At 40.6% G+C, this 23,359-nt stretch overlaps 1 protein-coding gene across 1 annotated transcript in view; it reads right to left on the reverse strand.

The window, feature by feature from the left end:
• The window catches only part of MYT1L (myelin transcription factor 1 like), a 237,473-nt gene that overhangs the window by 174,349 nt on the left and 39,765 nt on the right, over nucleotides 1–23,359 (reverse strand). Inside the window, exon 2 of the mRNA XM_086608358.1 lies at nucleotides 15,025–15,040. The gene's annotated coding sequence lies outside the window, so the exon portion shown is untranslated. The remainder of the gene's footprint in view (nucleotides 1–15,024; nucleotides 15,041–23,359) is intronic.

Genomic DNA, 23,359 nt, shown 5'->3' on the forward strand with positions numbered 1-23,359 from the left:
ATGATTGATAGAATTCCACGTGTCAGTGCTTGGATGTCTCCTTGTGTCAGAAGAGAAAATCTCATTTACATTTGTTACTTTTTTGGTGTATTTAACTTATATATAAACATCTATCACTGCATATGTTTACATCTATGTAATCATTATTTTTTCATTCATTAATTTTTCATTCATATATTTTTAATATAGTCTATGAACCTAAGAGATACCTGAACAGATTCTTCAAACTGTATATTTTTGTATACACAACTAAAGTACAAAAAAGCATCTTCGTATACACACAGCATAAATTGCAGCACCTTATATAGGCAGAAGTCATTATTAAAAAAGAACCCCCACATTAAAATAGGCTCTTATACAGGGTAGCCAGGGTCTACCAATTCCAGAATTTGCTTCCTTGTGCAAAGCAAGGAGACTTGTGACTCTCAGGTAATGTCAAATACAGGTTAGGAATTGAAAATTTACAGTGATTTAAGATCAGAAAGTTATGACTGGAAATGCTACTCTTGAACTGATAACAAACAGATATATTTCAACATTGTGTACTCAAATTTCTTTATCAAGGCAAGTCCTCTTTACCCTTTTACTATGTATGTTCCCACTTCTTCTGGCAAAACTATTTCAGATAAGTATAACATACCTCATAGGCAAGTGCTCTGGTTATCGCTCCTTTTTTTTTTTTTTGCATTTCCTGTTTGAATTAGATCTATTTCATAAAAGTTTTCAGCTATTTTTTTTCCTCCTCCATATTCATATAGCTATAGCTTTTGGTTTTCACCAAGATTCTGCCGTATGATACTTGCAGGTTTACCAGAAGTCTCCTCTGAGTTCTTCCGTCATTCTTTCACTAATTCATTTGTATTTACATAGAAATACAATGCATAGATTGAAACCATTATCTTATGACATATGAATTGGGTTTGCATATGGCAAGGTTTGGGTAGCAGAGGGGCTACAGGGGTGGCTTCTATGAGAAGATGCCAGAAGCTTCTCCGATGTCCGATACAGCCAATGCCAACTGGCTCCAAGACGGACCCTTCATTGGCCAAGGCCAAGCCCATCTGCAACAGTGGTAGTGCCTCTGAGATAATGTATTTAAAAGGAGGGGAAAAAACCTGCTGTGGAACAGCAACTGCAGCCAAAGAGAGGAGTGAGAGAAACAGCCCTGCAGACACCGAGGTCAGTGAAGAAGGAGGGGAGGAGATTCCCCTGCAGCCTGTGGCGAAGACCATGGTGAGGCAGGCTGTGCCCCTGCAGCCCATGGAGGTTAACGGTGGTGCAGAGATCCCCCTGCAGCCTGTGGAATCCCATGCTGGAACAGGTGGATACACCCAAAGGAAGCTGTGACCCCATGGGAAGCCCACACTGGAGAAGGCTCCCAGCAGGACCTGTGAACTCATGAGGAGAGGAGCCCACACTGGAGCAGGTTCGCTGTCAGGACTTGCGACCCCATGGGGACCCAGCTGGAGCAGTCTGCTCCTGAAGGACTGTATCCCGTAGGAGAGACCCACGCTGGAGCAGTTCGTGAAGAACTGCAGCCTGTGGGAAGGACTCGCGTTGGAGAAGTTTGTGGAGGACTGTCTCCTGGGGGAGGGATCCCACGCTGGAGCAGGGGAAGAGTGACGAGTCCTCCCCCTGAGGAGGAAGGAGCAGCAGAAACAACGTGTGACGAACTGATTGCAACCTGCAGTCCCATCCCCCTATGCTGCTTCAGGGGGAGGAGGTAGAGAAAAATAGGAGTGAAGTTGAGCTGGGAAGAAGAAAGGGGTAGGAGGAAGGTGTTTTAAGATTTAGATTTTATTTCTCGCTACCCTACTCTGATTTGATTGGCAATAAATTAAATTAATTTCCGGGAGCTGAATCTGTTTTGCCTGTGACGGAAATTGGTGAGTGATCTCCCTGTCCTTATCTTGACCCACCAGCCTTTTGCTATATTTTCTCTCCCCTGTCCTGCTGAGGAGCGAGAGCGATAGAGCGGCTTTGGTGGGCACCTGGCATGTAGCCAAGGTCAAACCCACCACAACATACTTGAGAGGTGTTTTTTGTGTATGTGCTCTTAGAATCATAGAATGGTTTGGGTTGGAAGGGACCTCAAAGATCATCTAGTTCCAACCCCCAAATATCTTCAACTATCACTTTTTCCTCAACTGCTAGACTAAGTTGAAATCTTATTAAAATGACATGTTAAAAGTATAGTTACACTTTAATTCAGAGAAAACAATATTTTTGTAAGGTTTTTCTTTTCTGAAACACCTCTATTGGCAACCCCCATGGCAGGGGGTTGGAACTAGATGACCTTTGAGGTTCCTTCCAACCCTAACCATTCTATGATTCTATGATTCTATTGCTTATTTAGGCCTTTTTCTTTAACCATCATCTTCTGAACTGCACTTAGAGACCTTAAGTTTGTCCCCATTTGGCTGAATCTCTTCAGAAAGAACTACAAGACTAATTTTACGTTTTCTTTTATCAGTTTAAATTCAGATTTTAGGGATCTCTTTGTTCTTCTCTACCTGTATCAATGATACAAATAGTTTCCATAACAAGAAATTCCCCTTTAACCATTCTAGGAGTTTATCTTTCCGCATGATCTTGTCAGGCAAAACCTTTACTGACTCTTTTCATCAATTAATATTCACTTGTTTACTTACTCTCGGATTCCTTAACACCAGAACTTGCTATAGTCCAGAAGAACGTAGCTAATGTAGTAGCAATTATGAAATACACCTTAACTTTCAAAAGAAACCACAATGTATCTCAGCATTTAGAGGGGAGGGTTTGTGGGACAGCAAGCCACATAGTAAGAGAAGCTTAAGCCACAGGTTCTAAAATCAGCATGAGACTCTAGTTGACCAGAAGTATGACTTGAAACAGTATTTCATAGGAAGACACAGAAGAATCTCAAAAGTAAAATACTGTGATCTTCTTAACATTTACCAATGCTCAGGATATCGACATCGTTTACTTTGGTTTGGGTTTAGTAAACCAAAACCCACCCATATTATTCTGTCATCTAGATTAACAGCTTTGAGGCATCACAGCACTACCATCACTGCAAAGCACAAGGGAAGATACAGTCCAGACAAGGACACTGTTCCCTAGAGGAAAAGGTATCATGAAATTCCTGAATTCTGACTTCTCTGAGAGACAGTGGTGGTGCGCATGGACACATTGCAGTACTTTTTCTGAAAAAAAAATGCCTTGAGACATAAATATTCTCTTTTAAATGGAAAATAATATAATACTGATATTTCATTTGTCAGAAATTTCTTTTACATACTTTTTTTGAGAAAAGTGATCATGATACAGAGGTATTTCCAGTAAGATACATATCTTGTTTTTCCATCAGCTTTACTCATCAGCCAATTTCTACTCAAGTTTGAGTCATTCTGATCACTGTTATCGGGCCCAAGAAAGGCACATGATGGTAGCACCAGTTTTGGTGAAGTTAATAAGACCGGATACGCCTTATAACTACCTGCCTATGCTGTGATATGACATATCACATCACAGATTTGTATTTGTACACATGTCTGAACCTCACTATGAGAAAACCTGATAAGAGAACAGAGGCAGCTCCAGATGACTTTCAGGAGTTCTTGACTAAGGACCTTGTTTTAACCATACACCGTGTGGACTTTGAAGACCAAGCTGGAAAATTTGTATTATATTTTAAATAGATAGTGAAAGATAAAACAGCCTGCAGCTAATAGACTCTCTCCAGGTCCTAGCATTCAGATTATAGGAGGTAGTTTCAGTGGCACAAAAGTAGGCTTCATCATTAAGACTTTTCCAAGGAAATACATTGTTGTTTTTTTTTAACAATTTTTAATTGTCATTTGTAAGTTGAAACTAAATTCAGCCATTTCTGCCTTTTCTTGCACCGCACATCACTCCTGTGCATCTCATGCAGTTTGAAAAGGTGGTGCCATTTGGAGCTAATGCTCTGCTTTGCACTGGGGCTAGTTAGCAGTTCCCGGGACAACTCGGGTGGTGGTGGTCCTACCTCCTAGCTGCTCTTAATTAACATTGTCAAATCTTTCCTATTTTTTCAATATTTCTGTAGTTATGAAACTTGAAATAATGTACTGAACAGTTTAGATTTAATCCTTAAATTGTCCACAATTTTGACACAGACTTGAACAGTCGTAGAAATAACCACTGTGGTATCAACCAGTCCCAGCAGCCCAGCAGAGCTAATAATGTCAGGAAAAACTGAATTTCACACTGAATGCCTGAGTTAAGAATACAAGGGGAAATTTGTCTCTGGTATCATTGTAGATACACCAAGGACAAATTTTGGCTTTTGTGTCAGCAGCAGTTAGCATTCTTTGTTCGTAAGTGCACAGAGATGTAACATGCAACGCCTTGACGAGTTCGTGGAGATACAAGTAAGGTTGAAGTTCAGGAAGTTAGCCTACAGAGTGCTTCTGGTCAATGTTCTCTCTAGTTTTTTAACAAGCTGAGCAACTGGAGATGAGCACAGTTTGCTGGTTTGTCAGAAAAAAAAAAAAAATCACACATTTAAAAATACACCAACAGTCATTTTTTGGTACTGTATGAAATCCTCCTTTCAATTCCCTACCTACCTCCACAAGGCAACACGTCCCAGATTTCCTCTCCTACCTTGATTTATGTATCCCTTGCCAGAGCTTGTGATTTCACTCATCTATTCTGGAAACCAAGGTTCTCGAGGTGTTGTTACTGGCAGGAAAGGACATCATCATTGATGGTTTTCAACTTTCTACAGTCCTTTGTTTTATTCCTACTAGCTATCTCCCTTTCCAGTATCCTTTTTCACACTGCGCATCACTTTTTACCATCCTTTTTATCCCTCTTCCTTTTGCACGTTTTACAACATTTTCTCACTTTAAGCTCTTAACTCTTTTTCCTTCTTCCTTCTCAGTACATCTTTGTTTCCTTTTAAGTACACTTTATGTTCTTCTAAGTCTTCCCATTTCTCCTTCCTTCATCTGATTAACCACTCATTATTATACTGTTGGAATCCTCTTTGCAACATGGCAGCTGCCTCACTCTTCATGACTGCTCTATGAAAATGAGTTTGCCACAGCTGATGCCTGTTTGCTCTCATGATCCAGTTCTCACCAAAGTCAGAAGGAACTTTTCCACTGATTTTTGAAGGGTGCTAGATTGCAGTCTTACCTTTTTTTATTTCAAATTCTAAATGCTCACTCTCACCTTTTTTCTTTTAGGTCTCTAACTCAATCCCTGGTGACAATAAAGATGACTATCATTGCACAGCATCTTTTTTTTTTTCTTAATATGACTGGCATTCAAAGGCAAACTAAATTTAAAATCAGTCCAATTTCCTACCAGCCATAATGTTACACAATTTATATATATATTTTAAATTCTACCTCAAACATGTACCAGATGTACTCCAAAATACCACTTCTGTTTAGTGTTTGCAAATGTGTTTTTAAAATACATCAATTTACCTTAACATATTATAGAGCAATATTAGAATATGTGCTACCAAAAAATGAACAAGGGTGATTATGTTTTCATTAATCATCATTATTTTTAGGCAATATTAGGTTACTTTATTCTGTAATTGGGAGTTAACCATATGCCAGGTTTTCTTCTTATAAAAATTTGTGACAAAAAAAAATTAATTACGTTCACTTTTTTATAGTTGGCAGTTCTGTCTGTCTCTGATAATACATTCTGGCTGCAGTGACAAAAACCAGGACAACAGTGAGAAAATGTCATAAATTTAATCCATTCCTTCTGACATGTATTGTAACAAGAAGCAGAAATGGCAATTACCATAACAATTTGTACAACAACATAGTGGACTCAATCTTGTGACTATCTGCCACTTTACAGCACTGAAATACACTCTAAAGCTCCAATCTGCAGTTACCTACAAATCAACTTTAATGTGACCGTTAAAGATAAATGCTTATGGTAGTAAATTTAGCATGTGCGCATTTGCCAAAACTTGAAAAAAGTAGCAACAAGGGTTAAAAACATAATAAAAAGAATTGATCTGCAAAGATTTATATTTCTGTTTTCCAGTCTTGTACCAATTACAAGACAATAGCCCTTATTCAGCACCTATTAGTTCCATTGATTTCAGTGGAAGTTATATATGTCAAGCTGTTCCAGCATTGGACCGCAAGACCTTTGCTGTTGAGTAGCTGGATTCAGCTGTGCACAAATATCTATCCCTGCAAGAAAATTTAATCTGCTCAAACCCCCTGTCATCTTAAACTCTATTATAGGTCAAGACTTGCATAATTTAACAGGAGATGTGCATAATTTAAGATTAATCATTCTAAGCTGATCTTCTAAATGCTAAACAACCCCAGCTATCCATAAAACCGAGTTCTAAGATACAATCTACATAGCAAGTTACAACTTTTCTGAAGACTAATATTGACAAGCTTACCAGTATTTCAAAAGCAAGTGCTCTAAGCATCAGGGAGGTATACAGTATGTACTGGGGTGATCTGCACCATCTTCCATTTACAAATCAGTTGCTTACAATAACCTTGGAGGATCAGGGAGGAAGAAATTACCTATCATTATATCTACTTGTATTGTCCTAAACGTATGTGCTTCAAGGACGTTTTAGCATAGCGTGCTATGTTAAGAGGTATAAAACTTAGTTCACCGATACTCAGTGTGTCTTATAAACAAACAATACTGTGTAGCCAACATGCATTCAAGTAGGAAAGACTGCAAAATAGCTCACTTTTTCTTACTTTATTCACGTGAACTTCTCTTCCTTAACAAACCTGCTCATATCTCACTGAGACCAGCCTCTCTCAGGTCCAGCTGCAGTGGTGAATTTTTTAAAGCTTACACCAGAACTTTTGGAAATTATTTTTGAATGGGGAGCTTGCAAGTACATCTTTCTGAAGAGACCAAATCAGTGAGCAAAACCGCTTTTCTCTGACTAGATACTGACATCTCATATGCCTACTGCCAGGGTATTCCAGGATGTAAGATAAAACCCTTCTAGTCCATAATATCAGATAATCCATATGGGATAGATAATATGCATTATAAATGATTCCTGTGGGTTAGATCCCAGTGTTTCACTTGGAAATGAAGCAGTTAACATCACCAGAGCAAGATCTAAAGAGGAGACACAGCACAGCAAAGGTGAAGGCTGCTAGGCTACATCTTTGAACTCTCTTAAGGACTCTGCAGTATTGGCATTACTCCAGAGTTTAATTTGGGTATGTTCTGAAAGTTTAATCATCTTCTTCAGGGAATAAACCCCTGACCATCACATTGTTAAATTCTAATGCTCCTGCTCTGCCTTTCTGCGTCTGATGCTTTTATTTTCTTTGAGGGAGATGTTGGTTGTTTAATTGATCCACGATAGTATGTTTTAGGAATCATACACTGCCTTATTATTTTGGGTCTTTGTACTCATTTCATGTGGGCCATTTCCTTTATTATTATCACTAATAAAACTGTGGCTTGCATTCTTGCTGTTTGTAACATTTATATGAATTGTGCCACCTTATATACTGTTATTAAATATTGCCAACATGCCAAAAATAAATTGGGCACTAAACAAAAATGCAAATAGCCCAGTGTGTCTGTCAGTAGCTCTGAAAGACGATGTAAATTGTGTCCCTAAGACATAAGTTTGTGCAGTGTTTACTCTGTGGACTAGTTTATTAAACATAGTCTATTAGGAGCATTCAGTTATAAATACATGAATTACACAAACTTCGACTGCTCATCAGCACCAAGAAAGAAGAAAATATGTGAAATGAAGTTAGCTACTAGATTCCACACTTATTTTAGGAAAAGGTTTTTAATTAACATTTAGCAAAGGAAACTAGGAATCAAAATAACTGGTGTGTCTGTAGTAGTCCGCTAACACAAAGCGTAATGATGAGAACATATTTAAGGTTATGTCTTCTTTCTGATAGTAAGATGCTGGTATTGTTTACTCACTTCACAACTACAAGTTTCCTTCCATGATGTTTCAAGCAGCAACGTGCCACAGAGACACACAGGATGGAACAGACAGCTTTATTGCCCTTATTACACTGTTTTGGTGTCACTGTGAAAACACATTCCTTTGTTCTCACTGTCTACAAAAACAAATGTATGTATTGTTATATAGCTAGGAAGCTAAATTTAAACCAGAAATCTTAATTTGGGCAACAAAACAGACCGCCTTCCAGCTTATCTTGAATCACAAGGAAGTATGTAAGTGAACTTGCATGTTGAAATAAAGTGCACTCACATATAATTAATCCCAGGTTCAGGCCAGAGGTATTTTCTTTTTTTTCTTTGTTACAAAAACCCTCCAACATTATAATACACCAAAGAACAGCTTTAAAAGCCAGGCTATCTACAGTATTTTACAGCATTGATCAACATACTTTACAGAAAAGCAGATCTCAATTTGGAAAGTCCTAGTGTGGAAAATATATTAGTCTTCTACCATTCAAACTTTTAAAGCCTTATAAGAAAAAAAGCAATGTCTGTTTCTTAAACATCCTGACCTATGTGCAAAACTGATCTGTTACAAGAGACACCTGGCCATCTCAGCACAAGAGAAGAATGCACCTGCTGCTTTACGACTTCTTGGCTTCCCTTCTCACTCCACTCCTTTCAACTGGAAATCCTTGTGTGCAGGCAGTTACCTTACATTCTGTACTAGCATTTTGGTGGGGCTTACTTTTTCATGGTACAAGAGATAAGAAGCTTTGCAATACCTCAATTATAAGAACTCTTCCTGCTTCTGGCTCATATATTCAGCTGGGAGACCTCCTTGGTTCCATCAGCACGAAGACTGCTTCCCAGATGGGAACATCCCATATGTGTCTACATCACAGGCATTTTTAGGGCACCTGAGGACTAGGAATGAGGCAACACCAGCAATGGTATCTATGCCAAAAGCTCTCTTGTATCTTTTAGTAAGGGCTTTGTAGCACTTGATGCATATCCCTCTTGTATGTTGCACATCAAAGCCCTGAACCACTACTGCACCCTGCATAAAGAGCCCCATCTGCTCCTCTCCTTCAGCTGCCTGTGACTTTACCTGTGTGACAATCAGATGTTTGTGATGTGAAGAGGCAAAGGCTCCACTGAAGCCTAGGCAGGAACAGACTTACCACCCCCAAAGTTAGGGGCACTGTGTCTGAAGAGCATTGCAAGTTCACCATGTCCTTTAAATAAGTCACTAACCAGAACAGGAAAGATCACCTTCCTGGCTCTATGCTAAATTTAGTGGTGCTAAAGAGACAGTCTACCTACCTCTGGGCCCCATCCCAGTAGGGACGCAGGTTGTCTCAACCCCTGGAAGACGGCCTGCAGCAAAGCAATTTGAGCATGACAAACCCATCACCCCGCTCCTCCCAGAGCACTGCGGAGCCAATGCACTGGCAATGACTGGCTAGTTCTCCCCACAAGGCTGACTCAGCATCAGAACCCATCACATTTACAGCGGCCCACTGTGCAACTCACAGTCCGTGTGTGCATTTACCCTCTGCCTCACTATAGTCTTTGGAAGGTGCTCTCCTATTTAGTGATGAATTTGAGTACAATAGGGATGGACATAGTTTCAAAAACAAAAGTGATGCAAACCCTAACTATAAGTACATTGGAGAGATCATTCCTCTACATCCACACCTGGTATCACGACTGCTAACTTACCTACTTCAAAGCTGAAAATCTCTTCTGTTCTCAACTCATTTCTCTCCCATTTTCCTTCCAAATCTGTCCTCACCTTCTCTCAACAATTATATCCCACTTTTCTCCACTTATTGTCCTCTGAGCTTAATAAACTCTTCCAGGTTTTACCATAAAAAGCAGGACAAGCCCATCCAAGCCATGCTGAAATTCCCTGCACTTTCATTAATAAGACTCAACCTTGAACAGTTAAACCTCTTCTTCTCTCCTTTCTTATCTGTCTGCAAGGGTTAGGACACACTTCACAGTGGAAATGGACAGATTCCCAGCCCATATAACTGCTAAAAAAGTAAGTTTTATAAAACACTATTTAGCTGTACTCTAGGCTCCTCTGCATGAAGGCTTATGCCATCTCCACCATCTATATTCACACACATCTTTCCCTACCCATCTGTTTCTGTTTGGCCTTCCTCCAGTAGTCATGCTAAAAGTATGACTGAACCTGCGAAAGCAGTGAGTAGGCACCACTGCTGTGCTCACCACCTAGCATGGAGCAAGAGACAGTTGCCCCAAGCACCTGCCAACTCTGAGTGCCTCACTGGAGGATGTCACCCAGCCACACTCCAGCATTTCTCCTCCATCCACATGCTCCCTAGCTCTGATGCCAGATGCCTCTGCTCTATCTTGCAAGTATACTCTTGGTCCAATCACTCTTTAAGTGTCATCTGAGGATGCTTTTTTACATATTAGAAGCTAAGAGTTTGACCCACAGTAAGGGTATACTATGATGGCATTTGCCTTCAGAAGTGAGAAAGGGAAAGGGGTAATTCTTGCAATGTGAAGTTGGGGAAAGGTTTGTTTGTGGGTGTATACCCCATTTTGCCACCTACAGGATTAATGTCAGCCTGCTGAGGACTTCCAGGAATGCTGAATGCCTCCCTGCAAAAGTTGCCCTTCCTGACCTTCTGTGTTTCTATTAATTTTCTAATCCCACATTAGTTGATTCTCAACCATCAACCCTACTGGGCCACAGTTGTGGCACTCGCAGTTCTCCAGCCATAGAAAGAACATACTTCCTCCAGGCACCACATGCTCCAGGTTACCAACTGCTGCAGTAGCAGACCTGACAGCAATATCACAGTGCTATAAAGGACAGGCCTTAATTTTCTGCCTAGACCATGGGATTTTTGAAGAAGGATACCATGCATGAGAACATCAAATGTCACGATAACACGGTAGTGTATGTCATGCCCTCTGGTCTTGTGCTGGGAAACTCAAGGTGCTCTTAAGTCCTCTGAAAGGTACAGAAGGTTTGGTTCCCAGTATATTTTTGTGGAAAATCAACAACAAAGTCAGAAAGTGTAAGAGGGCAATGCAAAGAGCTAGACAGTGATAATGGCCAGGGTATTTATCTTGAGGAGTGCTCTGTCAGGAATGGGTATGTGCAACTCTATTCTGTTCTCAGTCTTCCATAAACACTGATATAGGCTAAGATTGCAGAATTTTCGGCTGAAACTACGAATCAGGAAACACTTTATCATTGTTTAATTATACAATCTGAAACCAAAGTAATCTGAGGTAAGAAACCAAATCTGTATCTGAATACCCCTAGAATTTGGGTTAGCTCATCACTGAATCTGATTCACACATGACAAGTCTTCAAAAAGTATATAATGTAAAATCCCAAACTTGAGATTTTGTATATGAAACAGGAATCTCGTGAAGGGAAAGTAAAAGAGACTTAAACTATTGAAATGAGGTTAGCAAGTGACCAAGCAGGACATGGTCACCTGGGAAATGCGAATTCCTGCACGCAGGCACCAAAAGGCAGGGAGCTGACTGGCTTGGAAAGCAAATTTGCAGAGAAGGACCCAAGGCTCCTGGAGGACAAGTTGACTATGAGTCAGCAATGCACGCTTGCAGCAAAAAAGGCCAACAACATCCTGGCTGTATTATGAACACATTGCCAGCAGGTTATTGGAGGCGACCCTTCCCCTCTACTCAGCACTGGTGAGGCCACACCTGGAGCGCTGTGTCCAGTTCTGGGCTCCTCAGTACAAGAGAGACATAGACATACTAAAGTGAGTCCTGCAAAGGTCCACAAAGTTGACAAAGGGACTGAAGCATCTTTCATACAAGGAGAGGCTGCGAGAGCTGGATGCTTTAGCCTGGGGAAGAGAGGGCATAGGGGTATCTTATCAGTGTGTCTAACTGCAAGATGGGGACAAGCAAGGAAGAGGGAGCCAGACTCTTTTCAGTGATAGCCAGTAACATGAAAAGAGGCAATAGGAACAAACAATGGGCAGACCACAGGAAATTCCATTTAAACATTAGAATTGTTGGGTTTTTTTACTGTGAGGGGGACCAAACACCAGAAGAGGTTGGCCAGAGAATTGTGGAGTCTCCATCTACGGAGACATTCAAAGCCCAGCTGGCCACAGCCCTGAGAAACCTACTCTAGTTTACCCTGCTTTGAGCAGGTAGATCAGACTAGATCTCCAAAAGTCCCTTCCAGCTATAAGTATTCTTTGATTCTGTAATTCTACATATGGAGATAGAAAGCCTTTAGGAAAATGTCCATTCTGAAGACAGTAGATGAGTTCTGAATATGACATTAGGTAGGCTTAGAAACTGTCAGGATGGTTTGAGGGTGCAGGTTAACTATACGTATTACATATATGCATTACAATATATATATTAGTATGCATTAGAAAAATATTCCAATATAACTCCATATATTCTTAAACAAAAGAATGGATTGTCTGAGAATATAACTCAGTTGGTTGTATAGAGATTTGAGCAAAAATCTCAGATTAGAATTGCAAAAATTCAAGTCTAAGCTGATGACATATCAGTTAATCAAAACGGTATTACGTAACAGTGATAACGAGCATTCAGATGTGTGAGATCTAGAAGATAACAAGAAATTGGAAGCCAGTGTCATATATAGAGTATTCTTGCCTGGAAAGAACAATTCTGAAGTGAAGACGCAACTGCTCAGTTGTCTAACACCCTCTGACATTTCCTCTAGGTTGTCTTTTGTAAGTTATTGTTTCCCATTAACACCTGTAAAGCTGCCTAACTGTACATCTCGGATTGCTCCTTGAGTCTTTCACTTGCGGTGATGCCCACGCAAAACCCTGACAAGGATTAGGCAGCAGGTACACTGTGATCACTGCTTGCAATGCTGACATCGAATGTCCTCCAGTTTGCTTGCACTTCACCAGCAATGTGCTGTCCACCTGTTATACGGCACCTACAGTCCTAGTTCTTCACAGTAAAGGCTGTATTTTGATCTGTATTTGTCTACCCTAGCTGATGGTAGGCACTTTGTTCACAAGAAGAGATAAAGATGTCAACGCGACAGTAAAATCAACAAAAATAATAACATTTATTAAACAGTTGGATGTAACCAATTTAATATTAATTAAAGGTTGTCTCCTCTAGAAGTGCTCAGCCCAGGGATTCTTTACAGAGAAGAGACTGCTAACTCTCATCTTATAGGGGCAGCTGAAGCCCTTTCATGTGACTCATGAAAATCTTTCGAAAATAAGGGCCACGCTTTTAGTTTCATACTAACAATTTACACATTAATCCTAAACTGCTCATCCATTAAACAAAGTACACGAGCACCTGCCCTGTCCCTCACATCCATGCACTATCTGGTACACTACATCAGACTGTAGTAGCGGAACTGAGCTGGTTGATATTAAATAAGTTTTTGAACAAGCCTGATATCCATTGGTGGGTCTTGTCTCTTCATCTGAAATTCAAAAACTACTCATGTTTAAGAGAGCATTGAACACTTTTGCAGAGGTAGGCAATTTAACATAACTGGCTACTGTTCACAGTCAGGATACATTCAAACCATCCCTTTCTTTTGTTATCTTTAGTAGCTAACATTCACAGCTGGGAATCTGAGCCTCATTCAACTCTGGTCACTTAACACACATTTTTGGTTTCACCGGTTGCATAAAAGATCATGGCAAACAATGAGCTCACCTGATGCAAACCAGTGGAAACTGTGTTAAACTGTGCTCTTCAGCATAGCTAAGGCAATTCAGAGAGGTTGAGCTTCTGTCTCTGCCATTACAGTGAACTGTGCATTATGTATACTCCAGCTTCTTTGTCTAAAAAAAGGCAAGTCTTCCGCTACTGCAGAAAAGTCAATGAATGTTTTGTGTAAAATCTACAGGAGGATATAGTCCTAAAGCATTTTGCAGCTGTTAACTATACGTTTTCTTTCTCCTCCCAAGATTGTGCTTACAAGCGATAATCAAATACTATTATTGCTATAATTGAGACACGTGTACCTGTTAGAACAGTAAAAACAAAAAGCACCACAGTAGAAAGGAAAATTTTAAAACAATTCCAGTCAATGGTAGAAGGACAAACAAAAGGTTTTACAAATAGATAAGGATCAGGAGGATTTTGAGGGAGACTGTAGTCTCTTGGCGTGATGGATGGAGGCGAGTTGATGACAGATGAGGCACAGAGTGCTGCAAAGCTAAAAGATTTCTTTGTCTCAAGTATGTTCACTAGGGAGAAAGAGGGAAACATGCCAGAATCAGAGAGAAGTTTCCTGGAGGCAGAAAATGAAAAATTAATGAAATGAAGACTGACACCAGAATAAGTAAAAAGGAATCAGTCAGTGAAAAGAAATGTACAATTCTAGTACTGGATGGTCTGTACGCCGCTTTCAGAAAGATACTGTATTTATACATTTTAACTAAGTTGGGAACTACATTTATTACCATCAATAGAAAAGGGAGACGATTGACTTACCACACTGACCAGAGTTCATGAGGGGTTGAGGGATGGGTAAAGCGATTTCAGGGTAAAACTTTAGAACAGTGTGGATTAGGGTACAAAGAACGGGTAGCTCTGATATGAGACAGACTCCATAGGTCACACTCAGGCTTTGTTAAACCTCATAGCTCAATGCACATATTTACTGTACCAATCAGAAGCCACAGTGAGATGTGGAACCTCCTCATGCCAACCATGATACAAACCTGTAAGCATCCACCGAACAAATTTACTTCTTACTGCAGTCAATTAAACATTTGTGTAAATTTGTACTCACTAATAAACACAAATCATTACAAATTCAGAGTAGCACTTTTGCTTCTCAAATCGTACAGTTCATTTCACAGCATTGTATAACTCAATAGTGTCTACTCGTTGAGTGAAGATGCAACAAGTGGAGATACAACAAGTTGAGATACTATGACAGAAGAATAGGGATAAAGAGAGACAAACTACTCTCACATAGGAATAGGATTATGAAAACGATTCATGTGAAATTCATTGGTGTTAATTGACTCAACATTGCTGATGGTTTTTAAAACTACACTGAGGTAATACAGTAATACTGATTGTCTCAATTTCTACAGACCGAAACTGGTAACTATAAAATAGAGATTATGGAAGATAGAATGAAATAATCAATAACAGTCTGCATATTGCTACACTGTGCACAAAAAAATGGTCTGTTGACTGCAATGACAATGCATATTAATTCATGAATATTAACTAAGTCTTAATTTTTTTGTGGTGAAAGTCATTCTTCACAAACTTCTTCACTACCACACCTGAGATTGCACCCCCACCACCAGTTGTTCACTACCATGACCAATATCCTCACTTCTTTCAGCGTCACCCAAGAAGTGCACAATGCCTCCACCTTTTTGAAGCGTAAAGGGATGTTACTTCTCTTCTTTTTATGTACACATGTTGGTGTATATTTATTTCAGTGAATATGGCGAGGGAAACAGGTCCTACACTACAAACCAAATTACAAAGGTTTGTGACACTCTTCATTAAGGAGTTGGCTTCACGTTTTGAGGTCGGCCCTGGAGATGGCTTGCTCTCTCCTACCAAGGAGCAACCACATCGCTTGCAGAGTTCCTTTGTGCCAGAACTGCTCAATGTAACAGCAGAGTCGCAGTGTAAGATGAGAATGTGTGGCACCCAGCCCTGCGTTTAAATTCACCAGGCAATCCCTCCTATTCAGGAGAGACAGCCAAGAGAAGCTAGTAGTAACCGCTAAAACATGCCAGCTGTTTATTTGGCTTGCTTCCCTCGCAGATTACTAAACAGCACAGACTGAAACAAAGGATTAGGAATGCTCATGATTTGATTTTGCTAGAAATACCACCACTAGAAGGGAATATCCTGTAATAAATAATTTTAAGCACGGCATTTTATTTTTTCTACCTATTTCAAAGTTGAATCAGTTAAATAAAATTACAGCAAATAAATGAAAATGTCTGGGATTTTTCAGCAGAAAGAGAAAGCTTTCACAATCTGATTCCAAGCAACCACCATATCACTCTGTGCTACGCTAACCGCAATAGGAATTTGCTATTTGAGTTCTTGATGCTTTTTTTCAAGATGCAGTTGGACAGGGTGCTACATAATCTCATTGAGTCTCCCTTTCCCACAAAAAGTTGGACCAGATGATCATTTGAGGTTCCTTCTAACCTCAGCAGTTTGATGATGACTGTAACATTTTTTCCATTGCTTTGTAACTGGGTTATCTTAGTACCTTTTTTGCTTTTTAAGTTTAAAAGCAGTACACTGGGATTATAGGATAGCTATCAGCGCAGACTGAATTTCTTCATCAAGTAGTGGGGAGTGTATGATCTTGTGCACTGGACTGATCATGCAACTCGTTGTTGCTTTAGGCAGGCAGTTAAGGTAATTGCCCATCGTAGAGGCTCTTACACTGATTGCACACTAGAAAGAGGAGGCAACCGGTTTCCCATTCTCTCATTTGCTGATATTAGCTTTATGCTGCTAACACCAGATCTATGTGTAATGCACGACTCTTTACAACTTTGTTTACGTGGCACAAAATATAATTTGTTTACTACAGAAATCTTAACCAAGCTTTAAGAACCTGAGAACCAAAACAATCCAAAAAACTAACCCCTAGCTCCTCATGAACTAACAGTGTTAGAAGTCAATTTAAGCAACAGAACAAACAGTTTACAAACTCTTTAAAAGGCATGCTTCCTTCCCTGAGTAGTTCTTGGTGCCTTAAACAAGAAAAAACACACAGATCTTAATAGAAGCAATCATCAGCAGAAGCTTCTGCTTTCTAATTGAAGTAGAGATGCCACTGGAACACAGCTTTTCTTTGTCATGTTGTAATTAAAGTTACTCCTTATACGTTTATGTATGTGCATGAGAAGGAGTGGTCCAAACACCTACATCCATGTGATTAGAACACTGAAATAAAGATGGCTGTGATGTTTAGTCTTTTAATGAGTGTAAATATACATTAAAATGGTAAGGTAGCAAGTAAACAATCCACTAGTCTCTCTCCACAGAACATGTAAAGCAAAGACCATACAAAAAAAATTTTCTCACTTAACTTTGAATAATATAACCTCTAAATTATATTGCAACTGCTTTCAATTCTCCATCTTTCTCCTGATATTGTCAAAAGTAATGCCTGTTATAGCTGCTGATATTTCATGAAAATGGTTCCTCTAAGTATAAACATGTAGCAGTAGCTTTAAAAAGGCTGAAGAGAATGTTTTATAAACTGTACTGCTGATACATAGACCCAAGTGTTCAACAGCCTATTAATCTAAGTTTTTTGAGGCTACTAGCATTCATTGACCAAATGAAGATATTGATAATACAGAACACCCTATCTAAGTTTATCACCCTAAACGCTGCTAACTATAAAGGAGGCCTAAGGCACTGAGCTCAAACGTAGATATCTAAATTGTAGAAGAGGCAAATCAACCCACAGGTGTCCTTTAGCACCCATCTTGAAGGAACACTAAGGCAAATTCCACTTTTCACACTGCTGAGGCTTTTTGTGTCATCTCAACATGCAAGCACAGCAAAGAATACAATTCCAAGACAACTTCTGGTCCATAAGACTCTAACATTAAAGTGCTTAAAATTCTGTCTTCTCTACATGTAATCATCTGACAAAGTTCAGGACAGCTGCTACGCTACATTCCTTGGGCTGTTTCCCCTATAATTAAACAAAACAAACATAAATTAAGTATGTTGTATAACATATTAATGTGCTTAGGTGTTAACATTTCTCTAGTGAATGTAAAGTCTCTAATTTGAATATGTTTTATTAACCCAAAAAATACAGAAAATTAGGCATTTACAATGCAGATGATACTGACTTGATGTGTCGTTATGTTGAGCACATGTCACAAATGCAGGGTTGTGTCTCATATCCAAGCAAATCTGAGCACATTGCAGACACAATACAATATTCTTGGAGATAAACACTTCAGCGTACAGCTGGACAATCTTACCAGGAATGTACAGGTGACAAATACGAAGGAAGACGCAAGATGAGGCCCCTAACAGGTAAGAGCGGAGGCTAAGACAAACTTTGCTTTGCCAGGGAAAACCGCAGGCACGTCAGATCGCTGTGGCACTGGATGAAGTGTCAGCAACGTGAGGGACAAAGAAAATACTCCTGAGTATAGCAAGGCCTTGGTTTTACTCCTGTGCTTTCAAACTTTAACTTGGGCTTTTATGCCAGCGACAAGATTCCTTTGGTTCAAACGATCACTCACTGTGGTCTAAAACACTGCTGCAAAATGCTGTTCACATTCAAACTCAGAAACTTCTTAGTCACCTTGCTTCCATCAATGTAAAGCCTGTTTTTTCACAACTAGTGATAAAAAGGATTTTGAACTTTCATCCTGGACACCAGTTTTGATGTCCTGAGTGGACAGTACTAAAGAATGAACCCAGGTTTGCTCAGAAAGATTTAGGTAGGCAACATTAGGAAGTCTTTCCCAAATTATGTCAGCAGTGTGCTAAGTTCTTGAAGAATGTCCTATTGATTTGAGAAAGTAATTCAGACTTCAAACCAACTCAATCCTTGTTAAGGGCAAAGAAACCATCTAAAAAAAGAACTAAAACCACATACCACCTAAAGAACCTGAAGGTGCACAAGTCCATGGGACCTGATGAGGTACATCTGCAGGTCCTGAGGGAACTGGCAGATGAAGTTGCTAAGCCACTATCCATCATATTTCAGAAGTCGTGGCAGTCTGGTGAAGTTCCCAATGACTGGAAAAGGGGAAACATAGCCCCCATTTTTAAAAAGGGAAAAAAAGAAGACTCGGAGAACTACAGGCCAGTCAGTCTCACCTCTGTGCCCAGCAAGATCATGGAGCAGATCCACCTGGCGACTATGCTAAGGAACATGGAAAATAAGGTGACTGGTGACAGCCAACATGGCTTCACTAAGGGCAAATCCTGCCTGACTAATTTGGTGACCTTCTATGATGAGGTTACAGTATTGATGGGTAAGGGAAGAACAACTGACATCGTCTACCTGGACTTATCCAAAGCATTTGATACTGTCCCACATGACATCCTTGTCTCTAAACCGGAAAGACATGGTTTTGATGGATGGACCCCTCAGTGGATAAGGAATTGGCTGGATGGTCACACTCAAAGAGTTGTGGTCAACGGTTCAATGCCCAAGTGGAGGCCAGTGACGAGCGGTGTTCCTCAGGGGTGAGTGCCGGGGCTGGTGCTGTTTCATATCTTTGTTGGTGACACGGACAGTGGGATCGAGTGCACCCTCAGCAAGTTTGCAGATGACACCAAGCTGTGTGGTGTTGTGGACATGCTGGAGGGAAGGGATGTGATCCCGAAGGACCTTGACAGGGTGGAAAGGTGGGCCTGTGAGAACCTCATGAAGTTCAACAAGGCCAAGTGCAAGGTCCTGCACGTGGGTCGGGGCAATCCCATGCACAAGTACAGGCTGGGCGGAGAATGGATTGGGAGCAGCCCTGAGGAAAAGGACTTGGGAGTGCTGGTGGATGAGAAGCTCAACAAGAGCCGGCAATGTGCGCTGGCAGCCCAGAAAGCAAATAGTATCCTGGGCCGTATCAAAAGAAGCGTGGCCAGCAGGTCGAGGGAAGTGATTCTGCCCCTCTGCTCTGCTCTCATGAAACCCCACCTGGAATACTGCATTCAGCTCTGGAGTCCCCAACACAAGAAGGACATGGAGCTGCTGGAGTGGGTCCAGAGGAGGGCCACGAAGATGATCCGAGGGCTGGAACACCTCTCCTATGAGAGACTTAGGGTTGTTCAGCCTGGAGAAGAGAAGGCTCCGGGGTGATCTTATAGCAGCCTTCCAGTACTTAAAGAGGGCCTACAAGAAAGCTGGAGAGGGACTTTTTACAACGGCATGTAGTGATAGGACAAGGGGCAATGGATTTAAACTGAACAAGGGCAGATTTAGATTGGATATAAGGAAGAAATTCTTCACTCTGAGGGTGATGAGGCACTGGAACAGGCTGCCCAGAGGAGTTGTGGATGCCCCATCCCTGGAAGTGTTCAAGGCCGGGTTGGATGAGGCTTTGAGCAATCTGGTGTAGTGGGGGATTTCTCTGCCTGTGGCAGGGGTTTTGGAACTAGATGATCTTTGAGGTCCCTTCCAACCCAAACCATTCTGTGATTCTATGATTCTATAAATATGGGAAGTCAAATACTGAAATGATGTGAGTGCATATGTGATCTTTCATTGCCTTATCTACCATTTCATGTAAGTTTCCTATGCCAAATAAACAACCTGAATTAATTTTAACCCTGAACTTATCTGATTTTCTAGGAAAAAAAATAATCGAACATTTAAAAACTCAGAAGTGAGGTCTCCATATTGAATTCACAAAAAACACCACAAAACACGCCACGTTTTGGGGAGCAGCAGAATGTCTCAGCTCCATCTGCATGCCCAGTGTTACTCAAAATGTCACAAGTTGGCTCTAGTGGGTTTGGAAGTGTCCCCTGACCACCACTTAGACCCCTGGATGACATTGGGCTGGTAGGCTTAGCTGGAACAGAGGGCTGGCTCACTGAGGGGAGGCAGTGCCAAACAGGCAGCCATTTTCTGTAATTCTCGCTTGGCTTCTGATTAATATTCTGTCTGTTCAGTAACTGTGATATATAGTAGATTAATATATTAGTTTAATCCAAAATAGGCTGATATGAAATGAGGCCGGAGAGGATAAGACTGTCTCAACACAGTTGGTGCACTTGGGGACACCAGAAAAGGCTGAGAGCTCAGCTATCATGGAGCAACAGTGAAATTCATAAAAATTATACAGATGCTGAAATGATATCCCCATCTTCCTGCCCAGGACCACCAGGCTCTTCCTCCATGTCACTCCAGCTTCTGACAAGGCTTATGGTCTAGATTCAACTTGCCTCCTTGGACCTTACAGGGACACGTCTCACACAGTAGACTGTCATGGTCTCCACAGCATGGAGCATTTTTCTAACGAACATCAATCAGCTTTGAAATAGCTAACATCACTGAAATGTAAATTATGCTTATTTGAACTGAGCTGAATATGATAGAACCCACTTACTGGGCTACTGTTGAAAGCCCCTCTCCAAAACTCAGCCAGCACCACTTCAGTCACACCTGGTTAATAGTTGAAAGTTACCTCTGTCAGCACTTTTGGAAGAGAAAATTCAGTTTCTGCTACCCATAGTTGGATCTTAGAGATGAGAATACACAGTGTCATCACAACTTCTTTTACCAGTTTAATCTTCATTTAACAATCTCACTCCAGGAAAAGTTTACGGTATTCAACAACAAATGCAGAAATTCCTTTTATTGCTCAATAGTGGTCACCAAGCTGAAGTAACGGGTGCACTAGAAATAGAAGACCTTACTCTTTCCTATTGTGGACCATGTTTTACATTGTTCAGAATTGCCGTGGCCGTTACGTCACAGGACACACATGGTGTGCCAAGGAAAAGTGACATGGGCAGGGAGCTGGAGTCCTCACTCACTGTAGCCCAGCAGAGGAGAAGGCGCGTGGTGGTGAGGCCAGCAGGCAGATCTAGGACCCCCAAGTGCCATCCTCAGGCCTTACGCATACTTTCAGCACAACACAGGACTCCATTTCATCTGCCTTCGTAGTAAGGGAATACTAATACTTCCTTTATCCTGGTTTTCCTCCTATCTTGTCTCTTCAGGTAGCAATTTATTTGTGCAGGTACCATTTTTCACTCTGTGCCCATACAACACAATAGGATACCAATATCAGTTAGGGCATCGATGTGTTAATACTGTACATCTAATAAAGAATTGAATATATATGCTCTATATTTTGAAGAGCAGTAATTATACTTTTTTCATAAAGCTGTACTTTTTCCGCTCTCCTTTAATAAAAATCCTCAATATTCGGCTGAGAAAGCAGGAAGTTATTTATGTCTCCCTGACATGGGAGCGTAGCTTGGTCTCAGACGTCGTTTAAAGCAGCCTCAAAGCTATTGAAAACTGTATCAGGCTGGCTGCAGCCCCAGATCAATTGCAATGTAACTTCAGCCTTCTTTTCCCTGTCCTGGCAGCTTCAGGGACATGCTGGATGACCTGACTAGACTTCTTTCAGCTCGTACTCTGAGGAGCCTCTAACTGCAGAAATCTGGGAAATTTCTTGTTCCTTTATAACACAGGAGCACTTCAGAGTTAGTAACAGAGTTCTCAGAGTATTTAGGTAAGTCATAGAGCAGATATTAAAAACTAAGGTTTAATTTTTTTTGTGTCATAAATTTAAGCTAGAATTTTGGAATCTTTCAACTTGTTCTAGAGAATACAAGTAATAATGCCTCTAAAGGATTCAAATGAAAACAGACAACAAAGTTATAAGCAGTTATAACTGCATTTCTACCTTACTACTTATTTCTATTTTACTCCCTCAAAAAACATACAACTATTGCATAAAAATTGTTCTCACCAGATGGGAATTACTATCTCCTCTTGCCATGACAGGAAAAGGGAAAGAGCTTTTTTGGGGGCAGGGGGGGAAGGTATTTCTGTGGTATGGATGAAGACAAAATTCAAATATTCACAACTACGAAGTTATATTGGTCAGAAAAGCCTCTTCCCAACCATGAAAAATTAACAATCTGGCAGCATGGATTAATTATGGATTAATACACATGGCTATAGTAAACCTTAGTTCTCAGTATTTTGAGTACACAGTCTTTGTAGCTACATATGTAAACATCGGCCATCTCCTTAGGGAGTAGGTTTTCTTCTTAAGAAGAGAACATGTAGAATCATGCTTCAGAAATGTGTGTAGTAATCTCTCGATGTTTAAAAATACAGTGGTGTAGAGAGCAGATTGGTCACCTGTTGTAGGTTAACCCTGATAGGGAGCCAAGTCCCACATAGCCACTTGCTCACTTCTCCCAGTGGGATGGGGAGAGAATTGAAAGGGCAAAAGTTAGAAAACTTGTAGGTTGACTTAAAGGTAGTTTAACAAATAAATAAAAAACAAAGAAAAACAAAACCAAGAAAAACAGGTGATGTAAAAAATCCAATTGCTCACTACCAGTTGACTGATGACCAGCTGGTCCCCAGCAACAGCAGCCCTGGAAAACTTCCCCCCAACTTTTATTGCTGAGCACAACATTCTACGGTATGGGATATCCCTTAAGTCAGTTGGGGTCAGCTGTCCCAGCTGCGTCCCCTCCCAACTCCTCGTACACTCCCAGCCTACCCGCTGGTGGGGCAGCGTGAGAAACAGAAAGGGCCGCGATGCTGTTGCAAGCACTGCTCAGCAACAGCTAAAACATCAGCGTGTTACCAACACTGTTTTGGTCACAAATCCAAAACACAGCACCATACAAGCAGCTATGAAGAAAATTAACCCCATTCCAGCCAAAACCAGTACAGCATGCCTCTTGGTACTCTCTTGTACAT

This window comes from Tauraco erythrolophus, chromosome 2, assembly GCF_009769465.1.
Source record: "Tauraco erythrolophus isolate bTauEry1 chromosome 2, bTauEry1.pri, whole genome shotgun sequence".
NCBI lineage: Eukaryota > Metazoa > Chordata > Aves > Musophagiformes > Musophagidae > Tauraco > Tauraco erythrolophus.